Source organism: Astatotilapia calliptera, chromosome 8 (genome assembly GCF_900246225.1).
Source record: "Astatotilapia calliptera chromosome 8, fAstCal1.2, whole genome shotgun sequence".
Classification (NCBI taxonomy): Eukaryota; Metazoa; Chordata; class Actinopteri; order Cichliformes; family Cichlidae; genus Astatotilapia; species Astatotilapia calliptera.
The window spans coordinates 6,028,278-6,040,192 of record NC_039309.1 but is presented as its reverse complement, the minus strand read 5'-3'; the positions used below and the strand labels follow the sequence as shown (position 1 = coordinate 6,040,192).

Here is an 11,915-nt window from a genome sequence, read left to right as displayed (position 1 = left end):
AAATTTGGTACTTTCTTATGTAGGTAGTGTTAGAAAGTGTCTCTTCCTTTATAAGGACAGGTATAGGTAATTAATGTCTCTCTCTGTTTTTCTTTCTTTGACGTTTCAGTGTTTGGCAGAACTACTTTGACCAGAATTATGTTTTGGCTGATATTTTTAGCATACATTTTATTAGGTTCTGACAAAAAACAACAACAAAAAAACTGAGAGGAAATATTCCCAGCAGCCCAAACCACTCAGCCCAAAAAATGCAACATCACAAAACAAAATAGTCCAGCAATGAAAAGAATTACTGTAAATCTGTAGTTCAATTAAAAAGAATAATATTTGAAAAATGTAAAAAAAGAAAAAAAAAGAAAAAAAGAAAAAAAAATAGATTTATTTAAATAAAATAAATCTACGAATAAGTAGATTTATTTATTCATATCCATTCACCACAGCCACAGTTATTTGGGCGACCCTGTCTGTGAAGTCAGTCACATATATTAGAGTAACAAAACAAAGAGAGTTTAAAACGCTAGCAAGTCAGCAAGTTAGGGTTAGCATGGTATGTTTAGTATCAAGAAATATATCCACATTAGAAGCCAAAATAATGTTGGCCAAAAGACGCCTAAATGCCAATTTGACAAGTGTCAAATCAGCTCAACATCATTCGGTAACATTAGTTCTTTTCTGGATCACAATGCAGCTGACTTTTGCTCTTCTGGTCAGTGTTAGCTAACACTAACATGGCTGTTAACTGCAAAATGTCTTATGTAGCAAAACATGTTCTTGACTAGATAAGGTTTGCTAAATTATAAGATATCTTGCATGCACACACTATCCTCTATTCCCCATCTACGATCAAAATCACATTAAATCTTGCTAAATGACTTCACCAGGTAGTGTAAAACTAACTCAGTGTATTACTATATTATTTGTTTATGTGTTCATTTCAGCCATCAGTATGTGATGTAATGGCACAAAAGAAAGCTGTATAACTAGCTTTGTTTTTCTATGTTAACAGGTGGGTTATTGAGCTGTGTTTTTACTAGCCAATATGCATCTGACATTAGAAGCTTTGTTAATTTCAAGTCAATGTCAATCTCTCTCACTCTCAGCTGGTCCACAACATTCATGAAATACATACATACAGCAGTGCATCGTAATAGTGCAGGACAGTCTTGTGTATGTCTCATCACTGTTGTTTCCAATGCCAGCCTGCAGGTGGTGTGCAGTGAGGAGTTGCACAGTAATTACTGTCATCCATTTGAAGGCTGTGGCTGCCTTTAATAACAATGGTTTCCTGAAGTTATGCAGAGCTCCTTAAATTCTGGAGTAATAAAGTTGCCTCCTGGTCAAAATCTGGCCCAAAAATAACCTCAGCTGGTTGACAGCTAAAGCTCATGACACTGACAACAACTGTGTTCATGTGTGACACAAAAAGAGACTCACACAGGGAGATAGTGGTCTACCATGTGTAGTGAATAATTTGTTGGGTAATTTCTCTTGCTGCTAAGAATAGTACCTGTGGTTGGCCGGCAGGCAGCGTGCCGGTGGCAAGCGGTGCGCTGAGAGGCTCACAGTGGTTAGCAACCAGTTTTGTGTGGTCTCCGAGGTCCAGCCAGACTAGTTCCCACAGTTCCTACGTCTTGGCTTCAAGGCTGCACTTTCTATTTTGATGATTCTCTGAAAAGGCAAACAATGGAAATGGCTGGAGTCTGATTTATAACAGCCAGGGTTAAATGTCCCGTGTTCCTGCGTGGAAACCACATAAAAGATCAGTGAGGAAGAAGAATTCCACTTTGGACTTAAAGGCTTATCTTAGAGCTCGCCTGGAGCAGTCAGTCACCTCGTGGTGACCTCCTGCTCTACTGAAGTAACCAATCATGGCTGCAAGTGGACAACAGATTCCTCTCGCTCTCTCTCATCTTATAAAAAAAAAGGCAAATTTCTTGTTTAATATCTTTCTATGATATATTTTTTTCATTGTAGGACATTGTAGCAATATGGCTTGGAAAAAACTAAAGGTAGAGCAGATAAATCAATTGTCCGGGTTGTCGGAAAGCGCTGAGAGGAGTGGCTCTGATGTACAGTGATGTACACAAAGTGATGCTGAGCAGAGCCACCCTCACTAACAAAACACTTTCAAAGGAGTCCAAGGTCAGTTTACAGCAATTTATCATTTTGAGCCGTGAATAAGTCTTTGTTGTCATGAATGATTTTTTAATTATTTACACGTGTTTAAACGATGAGAGCAATGAAAATGCAAAGTGCAAGCACAGAGTTGTTTTTGAGCACTTTACCCCAGCGACATTGTCATTTCAGTATCCTCGGCTTAATTTAAAATTAAGGGAGTTCTGATAGTAAGATTGGTTCAGTTTGGAATGACTGATATTTCTGCACTGACTACTCATAAAATGTGGTCTGATCTTTATCTAAGTCGCATTTACTGAGTAATATAATCTGACGAAGCTAATAAAACATAAACAGCTGTACTTCTCTTCTCATCTTCATTGAACACAGTAATCGCTCACAGCCCAGGCGGGAAAAGGAAATGAACCTTTGCGTTAGAAAGTTCTCCAAAACTAATTTGTTTCAATTAGGAGATGAGAACGGAAGTCTGAAGGTGTCCCTCCCCATAAATCTCTTACAAGTCAAGTTACTGATGAAATCAGCTTTTCTCAAGAAAGCCTCATTGGGGTGAACAATGAGTGAATCACACTACTTTTAAAGAACCTTACAAGAAATGTTATAGAGAAGCACAACATTGGCAAAGACTACACAAGCATTACTATAAACTCAGGTTTTCACTGTTTCCCTACTTTAACTCTTTACAAATGGATGACAGTAGTAACTTTGTTACAACTCTTGTTGCAACAAGAGGACAATATGCACTACTCAAAGAGGTGGGAAAGCCTACCAAGGGTAAATCTACTTAAAATCTGTCAGTATGTGTCTACTATAGGAAAAACACTAGTAAAAGCGATGTTAATGGAAGGACACCACTGCTCTCTAAAAACAGATCTGGGACAAAAATTTGGTAAAAAGTTGGAATCAAGATTCTTTTAGGCAAAGATGTCAGCTGCTGTATTTCGAAGGGTTGAAACAAAGGACTGCACACTAGTTTCAAAACCTTATCCCAACTTTATGAAGCTCATGTGTAAGTTCAATAACTATGGTGTTGCCAGTTATGCTTCACATCACTTCCGCTTTCCCACACTGTCAGCTGTTTGTGACATCACTGGTCTATTCCAATCATCTTTCTCTTGGCCTTGTTCAGGCCAATCAGCATTCACGCCGCGTACTATAAACCTGCGCATCTATCGTTCTCCTTTGCAGACGTCTTCGTGCTACCCACCTCCTCCCCATAACTCATTGTGGCTCCATTCAAGCCTCCATCTTTGTCTCCACCAACAGCGACTCTGAGGGGTCCTGCTCTAATCCCTGTGACCGCTGGGGTTCCGTTACACCGAGACGGGCCATCGGAGTCTAACCGCCACATACCTTTATCTAATGTCTGTACGTCAATAAATCATGTTAATTTCTTTTTAATGATCTCTCCTTATTGAACTACTGTTACCAGTACAAAACTGGTGACAGTAGCTGACGTTGTAAAGTAATGTTTAATATAGTGTAATATATCATGTGAAAAAAATTCTCAAGTTCTCAAGGACATATTGAAAAATGATCTGGTCCTTATCAAATGTTAAAATTAGATAAATATAACCTAAGATGAAAAACAGCATATAATGTATAACACTTTGTAATCATTTATTTAACAAAAGCTAAGCAAAAATACAGCAGATACAGTTATGTGAAAAACAAAATCCACCCCTACTGCTTCCAGGGTGAGTATCAAGCAAACACTACTAATCAAATGCACTTGACTAACTTATCAGCAAGGGTGAAAAAATATCAGTAATGATCTTAGAGAAGCAGTTGTTGCTGATCATTAATCTGGGAAGGACTATAAGGCTATTCCCAAACAATCTAAAGTCCATATTTCAGCACTGAGAAAGATAATTCACAAGTAGAAAATATTCAACACATCCGTCACCCTAAGGTCAGACATGCAAAGCGCAGAGAAACTGCAAAAAGCTCAAGAGCTACATGTCAAACTCTACAGGCCTAAATTTGCAATTTGAAAGTTAGAGTTCATAATAAGAAAATTGGAAAAAGACTGTTGTAAAGGGTTGCCAGGAGAAAGCCTCTTTAAAAACAAGATTGTAGGTTTAAAAAGTTACATGTGAACAAACCACAAGACTTCTGGGACAACATCCTGTAGACATATGAGACCAAAGCATAATGTTCAACACCATGTTTGAAAAAAAACGAATGAATAAATCTTCTTTTTTTTGGAACCGGTACTGGTTTTATTTTGTTGTATTTGTCCGCGACACCTTAAAGACCGTGAAAATATTGTCGGACATAAACTGGTCCGTGGCGCAGAACAGGTTGCGGACCGCTGCCTTAACCACATCAACAAATCCAGGAAAGAATGGCTGAAAATGAAAAAAATAAAGTGTTGCGGTGGTCCAATCAGAGTTGAGACCTCAGCTCAGCCGAAATGCTGGGACCTTAAGAGAGCTGTGGGAGAATGAATGCCTGAAAGCCTCAGTGAACTGAAGCAATGTCGTTAAGAACTGTGGGTAAAAAAAAATTTCCAGTAAGAAAAAACTCTTTCCAATACACCTGCCATCTTCAGTTATAGCTCCATTGACAGACTTCTTTCCTCTGTCCTTCACAGGCAGGAGGACAGAGGAGATAGAGAAGGACATGTTACGGAAAATGAAGCGGACACCAACATAGTTCGGAGTTGGTTTGAGCACTTTGCAGTCAAAAAGAGAACAATAGCTTCAAAAATCTGGAAAATATTAGGGCAGCAGAAGCTGAAGCTTAAGGTTGGCTGATTCAACGCGAAGATCCACAGCACAAGAGAACATAGATAACTGAACAAGAGAGGGCCAAGTTAGAAAGTCCTGGCATTAAAACAATTGGGATGCTCTGGCTGGAGCTGGAGGGAGCATTTCAATCAAGACATCCCAGAAACATTGATGAGCTGAAACAGTTTTGTAGCGATGACTAACCCAAAATTCCTCAATCTTTTTGCGCAAGTCTCACAAGCAGCTAAAGGAAACTTCACTCCTTGTGACTTCACATATGTTTTCCTGTCTACACTTTGAGGAATCACTGACTGTGTTCATAGCTGGACTGGCCATCGGGCATACCGGGCATTTGCCCGGTGGGCCGCTGGCGATTTTTTGTTTTTATGGGCCGATGGTTTTTTTTTGTTTGTTTGTTTTTTAGGAAGGGTATATATAATGAAAGGTGTTGGATTGGCCAATTGGTCATGATCGACTCTGGGCTGGACCAATTACAGCCGAGGAGGCTGGCTGCACCCTCCCCCTTCTTTAGCAATCACGTGATTTTCGCGCATTGCATGCCGGGAACTCGTGGCAAAACAATCCAAGTACCGCATCAAATGCAAACATTTGCAGCACCGCAAAACGTTCATTCTCCGGTTCCAATACCTTCTTTTTTTTTCTTTGCCGCACAAAAAAGGAATGTACAAAACAAAAGGAGAATAATGCCGGTCCGTACAAAGACAGACTCGACGAAAAGACAAAGAAAAGATACGAGGAAAAAATCAAAGGAGTGAAAGAGTGGACAAAAGACGTCAGCGTGCTGCCCAACTTTCACCACGCTCAGATTTATAATTATACGCTTCTTGGAGTGAGTGCATACACTCATGAAGTTTAGTAACTTCAGGTCACTGCAACAAGCCCAGGTACAGTTTACCGACGGATGGGTACAGGACCTTGAAATGCACCGTGTAGAACGAAAGACTATCTGGTATCATAAGTTTACCAGTCTCACAAATCGTCTTCATAAATACACATTCCTTAACAGTTTATTAATAGGACCTTTAAGCTCAACGGTAATTAATTAGTAGTGGAAATAATTTCTGGTAGTGTAACAGTGTTTATGTGGTATTATTCCACTTGCCACAAATATCAGTGTAATGGGGAAACAGCGCCCCCCTCTCGGTGTGGCTGGCTGCAGTAATCGCTGCCAGTCTGCCGTACGAGCCATACGAGAGGTGACTTGTATTGTTCCGCACACAATGTAGCTAAGTAGTACAGACACATAAAACATGTTTGATTAGCTGACGAGCACCGAGTGTAATAAGTGCTTAGTGGACACATGTCCAACACCAGTTTTATGTACTTTTCATTTGTTTATTAATGTGTGAAACTGTATGCTAAAGCTGAATGCTAATGAGATGTTCTGCCGTAGTGTGCTGTGCGGAGTGGTGTGTGGCGAGCCTGTGCACTGATAATACACCGTTGTTTCCATTCAGGTACATCATTTGTTGTTGCTGTTATTTTATTGTATATTAGAAATTGTAATATTGCTGCAGTAATCGCTGCCAGTCTGCCGTAGCCATACGAGAGTGTGCTGTGCGGAGTGGTGTATGGCGAGCCTGTGCACTGATAATACACCGTTGTTTCCATTCAGGAAATAAAGTGGCAACGATCGATCAGAGACTCCTTGTCTTTTTAAAAACACTACACAACGCAGAGTCGAGGAGTCTGTTTGGGCCGAACTGTTGCAGCGGGATGAAGCAGAAACCGGTTACAGTAGCATTACAGAAATGTAGCAGTGACAGTAATATTGTATGCTGTAATCGCAATGGACAATTAGTGATACAAAACAACTGTTTTATCCTGTGAATAAAAGTTTATGTTTTTGTCAGTGTACCATGGTTATAACAGAAGCGAAACGCAATATTGTGTCAGAACAATTCACTATTTATGCACAATAAATAAAGGAGCATAGCGCAACAATTTCTGTTCAGCGCCAGACTTGCTTGTAACCTATATCACCAATTATGTTAAGAAAAATGACGTATTAACTACTACAAAACTCTGACCTTTGTGGGAATGCTTGGAACAGACTAACATGTGAGCTGGAGTGTTCTGAGACGTTATATTTGGTATATCCAGACCATCCATCGGCTCTTACTTCGGAAACATGGCTTAAAAAATTTCACTTCAACGACGAAATCCGATAAAAAAAAAAACGATCTCTTTACCCGTCGACTTCCTGTGGCTGTCATGCGACCGGCTATTGCAGTTAATAATACAACAGCTTCTTGCCATTTTTTGGGTTTCTTTTTATCGCTGTGTAACTGAGTTCAATTGAAAGCCTGCGTGCGCTAGTACCTCTTGCCACAAGTTCCCAGAATCCTTTGCGGTTTTATCCCTGAATGACGTCACATTTTCAATCTTTATCCTGGTGGGCCGGTCTCTAGTCAAAATGCCCGGGCCGATTTTTTGTCCCAGTCCAGCCTTGACTGTGTTCAATAAAGACATGAAAAGTACAGCTAATACATGAAAAGCACAACCTTGTATGTTATTAATTTAGTCAGATTGTATCTGTATTTGTGATTTAGATGAGAATCAGGCCAAATTTTATGAGTAATCAGTGCAGAAATCCAACTAACTCCGAAGGGTTAAGAGGCTTTGTCTCGTAGCTCTACATTATTCATAAAATCTGCATCATTATTAGTTGCGAAAGCTGCTCTCATAAACCGCAACTGATTTTAAAGTGGAAACGAATCACGCGGTGACATTAAACGTAGATCGGTAATGGTTCACGTAGTCTATTTAAAAACAGAGCTAAATGTATCCAGATGTGCAGCTTCTTGAAATGTAAATATGATCGATATCTGAAATGCAAAAACACTTGGACACACTGATAAATATCTGCATATGTATGATCGCAGATGTTCCAGAGAGGTCTGCTCTGTAACTTTATCTGCGCTCAGATTTGTTATGTCACAAATGATACATTCGTGCACTCTTGATTTTGTAAGCAGGAATCGGTCCAATTTGTTCTTAGATATACAGAGTATGACAGCGTTTCAAGTGGGATAACGTTCAGGAATGTTTTAAACCACGGAGAAACATCAGTGTATTTATCACTGATCCACATCTAAAGAGAACAAACCAGCGCATTTGTTTAATAGCAGACAGCATAAATATATGTGTTTGTTAGCACGTTACATTGTCAGCAGATTGTGATACATTTCTTATCTTGTTTTGAGATTCTTGTGTTTTATGAAAGCAATTATATTGTATTTGATGTGGTAAGCTTAAACTGTGAGTCTTGAGAAACTTGAGAAATGTTTGAATAAATTCCACCAACCAGTAGTACATTGTTTATCTCAGTGTTGTACTTTCACAAAGCCAGCCATCAGAAGATAGATACACTGTCCATCAAGATAGGCTGTTGTGTTTCGACGATGCTCAGTCGGTCCTAAGGGGCTCAAAGTGTGCCAAGAACATATCCACTACATCACCTCCAGACTGAAAAGTTGATACAAGGCAGGATGGAGCCATGCTTTCATGTTGTTTACGCCGGATTCTGACCCTATAATGGAGACTCACCACCAATCTTCCATTGTCCTATTTTCTTCTTCTTCTATTTTGGTGAGCCTTTGTGCGGAGCGGCTCCTACAGTCACTCCTGTCAGGAGCAGCAGACCACAGACAAGCTGAAATGGAACCAGCTTCTTGTTTGGATTCAGGAGACAGGCACTCTCTTTACTTTGAAGTTTAGGCTTAAAACGTTTCTTTTTGACAAAACTTATAGTTTGGACTAAATCAGGTGACCCTGAACCATCCCTTAGTTATGCTGCAATAGGCTTGCGCTGCTGCGAGGTTTCCCATGATGCATTGAGCATTTCTTCTTCACTTACGTCTCACTCTCTTTGTGTTTATACACTGTAAGAAAAAGTCCTAATATAAAAGTATTTTACTGTGTATTTTACAGTTTTGTTCTGTTCTTCTAGAATATCATTAAATTTACATCAATAGAATGTGATTTCACATTTCAAATGTAAATTAATGTAAAATCACTGTAATGTAATAAAACACAATTTCCTTGTTTTTTAAATGTATTTGTCTGTACATATGCATATTTAGATTGTTAAAATACATTCACAAATGTATCATGATTGCACAAATATTTGTCCGTTATGTGAAGGATTGAACTGTTAAATTCAAATGTAGTGCTATGGAAAAATATATAACATGATTCCTATAAACTTTGTTTACATCAAATAATTATTACTATTATTGCTATTTAGGGCGATCGTGGCTCAAGAGTTGGCAGTTCGCCTTGTAATCAGAAGGTTGACGGTTTGAGCCCCAGCTCGGACAGTCTCGGTCGTTGTGTCCTTGGTCAAGACACTTCACCTACAGCCTACTGGTGATGGCCAGAGGGGCCGATGGTGCGATATGGCAGCCTCGCCTCTGTCAGTCTGTCCCAGGGCATGCAATCCATTATTATTTAAACCAACTGTTAACTGTATATTTCTGTACATTTAAGTATTATTATTCATATTGCCAAATTCATTGACCTTGTTTATAGGTAATTTCATTGTTTGATCACATTAAAATGTTCCTAATTTAATGTTTAAAAGCACTTGGAAAAGGCAAAATCCCATGTAAAATTAGGGCAACAAACTGTATTGTCATTACTGAAAATAACCGTATTTTTATGGGAAAGTTATTTTCTGTTATTTCGTGGTATTATTTTGGCGCCCCAGCTGCCGGAATATTACTGTTTTTCTGGGATTTTTTTTTTAACAGTGTATTTCACTACTGCATTTAATCATTAGTCATTGTTAAACTCTAGTCTTTTGTCATTTCTCTCCTTGCTCTCTTCTCTTTGTGCACTTTGTGGTTTATTTCTAATACTGTAAGATCTCTAGCCTATATAAAACACTTTGAGGCATCTGTTGTGAATCGGTGATTTATAAGTAAAAGTGAATTAAACTGAAAATTTAAAGTCAAATAAGTCACCTCACTTCCCCATTCTCATGCGCAATTTGAGCTCCAGCAATTCATCTTGATGATGTGAAGTTGCTGCTATTTGATTGACTAATGAGCTGTTTGCTAAGACAAAAATTTAAAGAGATAACAAAGTGGCTAGTGAGTTTATATAAAAGATGTGTTTCAGTCGGCATCAAAACAACGCTGAATATCAATCCTTACTTAGTCTCAAGGTATGAAAACCTCTTTTCTTTTCCAAATGAGTGGCTGCAGATCATTCGGATAATATGATGCAGTCGTAGTCACAAAGTGAGCATGGTGAATTTGACTTTTTAATAAATTGCTGGGACAAAGTTGATAGTTTACCAGCATTTTCATCAGGAAAAAAGAAACACTGTTTTTCTTGATTTCTGGGACTGTGTGCACGTAATTTCATTCCACCTCATGTAAACATGTGTAAAGCTCTTTGAATCCTTGAAACCTCTACACGCCCACAAAGACCCGAGTGTAATATCTTTGAGGTTGTAGATGAGGGAAGCCAAGCAGCCAAATTTTGACCTACTTTGCATAATTGTTGTGGACACATGATGAATAATTCCCTCAGTCAAACCCTCAGTGAGGGTGGCAAACAGGTGACACAGCCCTTCTTTGCTATCACTGGCCCGTAATTGTGTTGCGGAAATGACAAATTTCCTTCTAAACTTGTTGAGAAAGCAGTTAAGAAGCATGCACAGTGAATCACATTACCAAACACTGGGCACAAGGAGCTGCAACAGTTTGTTTATGAACTAAAAACACAGTTTTTCTTCATTTCCATAAAAATTACGCTCCACCACGCTCTGCATTGCTGGAGGCGTTCTTGCAATCTGGTGAGCATCTGATTGTTATTTGGGCCTCATTGTACTGTTATCATGATAAAAACACTGTGCTGGGGCCCAAGGGCTCTATAAAGAAACCCAGAGAGGTCTAAATTGAGACTGTGACTGGCATCCGTCGCAATGTCGGCGAGAAGTCTGTAATCAGAGTTGGCTTAGTGTAGACAGTAGGACCATCAATCCCCCACTAGGAAAAAAAAAATCTGGCACAGCCTCAGAGCTGGAGGGTTACACACAATAGGAAGACAAGGCTGTCTGCTCGGTCTACTTTAGAACCCCTTGGATTATAAAATGAGAATCATGCTTGATGTCAAAATTCATAAATGTTACAAAAGAAGCAGCGTCGGTGCTGGGGCAAAACATGATACTCCAATACAGAGTTCTTACCTGTAATTATATTATATTACCAATGGATACCATTGCAAAAGATCACCCTCTGGTTCAAATTTTTTTATTTTTGGCACAGGTCTGCCAAACTCCCCTGTTAGCATCTTTCACAATACTCTTGTTCATCAGATTTCACGTTGTTCTTGCTGCCAATCTGCAGTTTTTGGGAAAAAGCGAACACTTTGAATTTGATGCAAACTTCAGTGCAATAAAGTTTTATACTCTATCCGTTGTAGCCAGTAGAAGACTCCTATATTACACATTGCACCTTGGCGGCATGGCGGCGCAGTGCTTAGCCTCGTCCAAGCAAGTGTTCACGTTCTCCCTGCACCTGCGTAGATTCTCTTCAGGTGCTCCAACTTCCTCCCACAGTCCAAAGACATGCACATTAGGCTGGAATGTGAATGGTTGTTTGCCCCTCTGTACAACAGACTAGAGCATTTACCTGACCTGTCGCCCTATGACAGCTGGGATACGCTCAAGTTCCACCTTGAACCGGAATTAAATAAGCTGGAGAAAAAATGGATGCATGGATAAAAACACTGTTTAGCCCAAGTGTGGCAAACTCATTTTTATTAATTCGACCAATTCTTACAAGTTTGCACTTAAGAAGTAAAACCATGTTTTAAATAAATTACATTTTAAAAATGAACAACAATTTTTTCCTGCTTTTAAAGTGTGAATTTTAGTTTCTGATAGCACCAAACAGCTGCTAAATATAGTGCTGCATTTTAACAGCAAAGATGAAAATGTAAGTGAAAATTGGAAATGGCCAGAAATACCACTGCAGTGTTGCTCTTTATGTGTTAAATGTGTCACTATCACTTTTT

General features: G+C 39.2%; 1 long non-coding RNA gene across 1 annotated transcript; it reads left to right on the top strand.

Annotated features, from left to right (window-relative positions):
- Positions 1–5,919: 5,919 nt before the first annotated feature.
- Positions 5,920–6,645, top strand: LOC113028108 (uncharacterized). The gene is made up of 3 exons (XR_003273193.1): positions 5,920–6,082; positions 6,280–6,343; positions 6,502–6,645. It is a non-coding gene; the product is annotated as an uncharacterized LOC113028108 (long non-coding RNA).
- Positions 6,646–11,915: the final 5,270 nt, after the last annotated feature.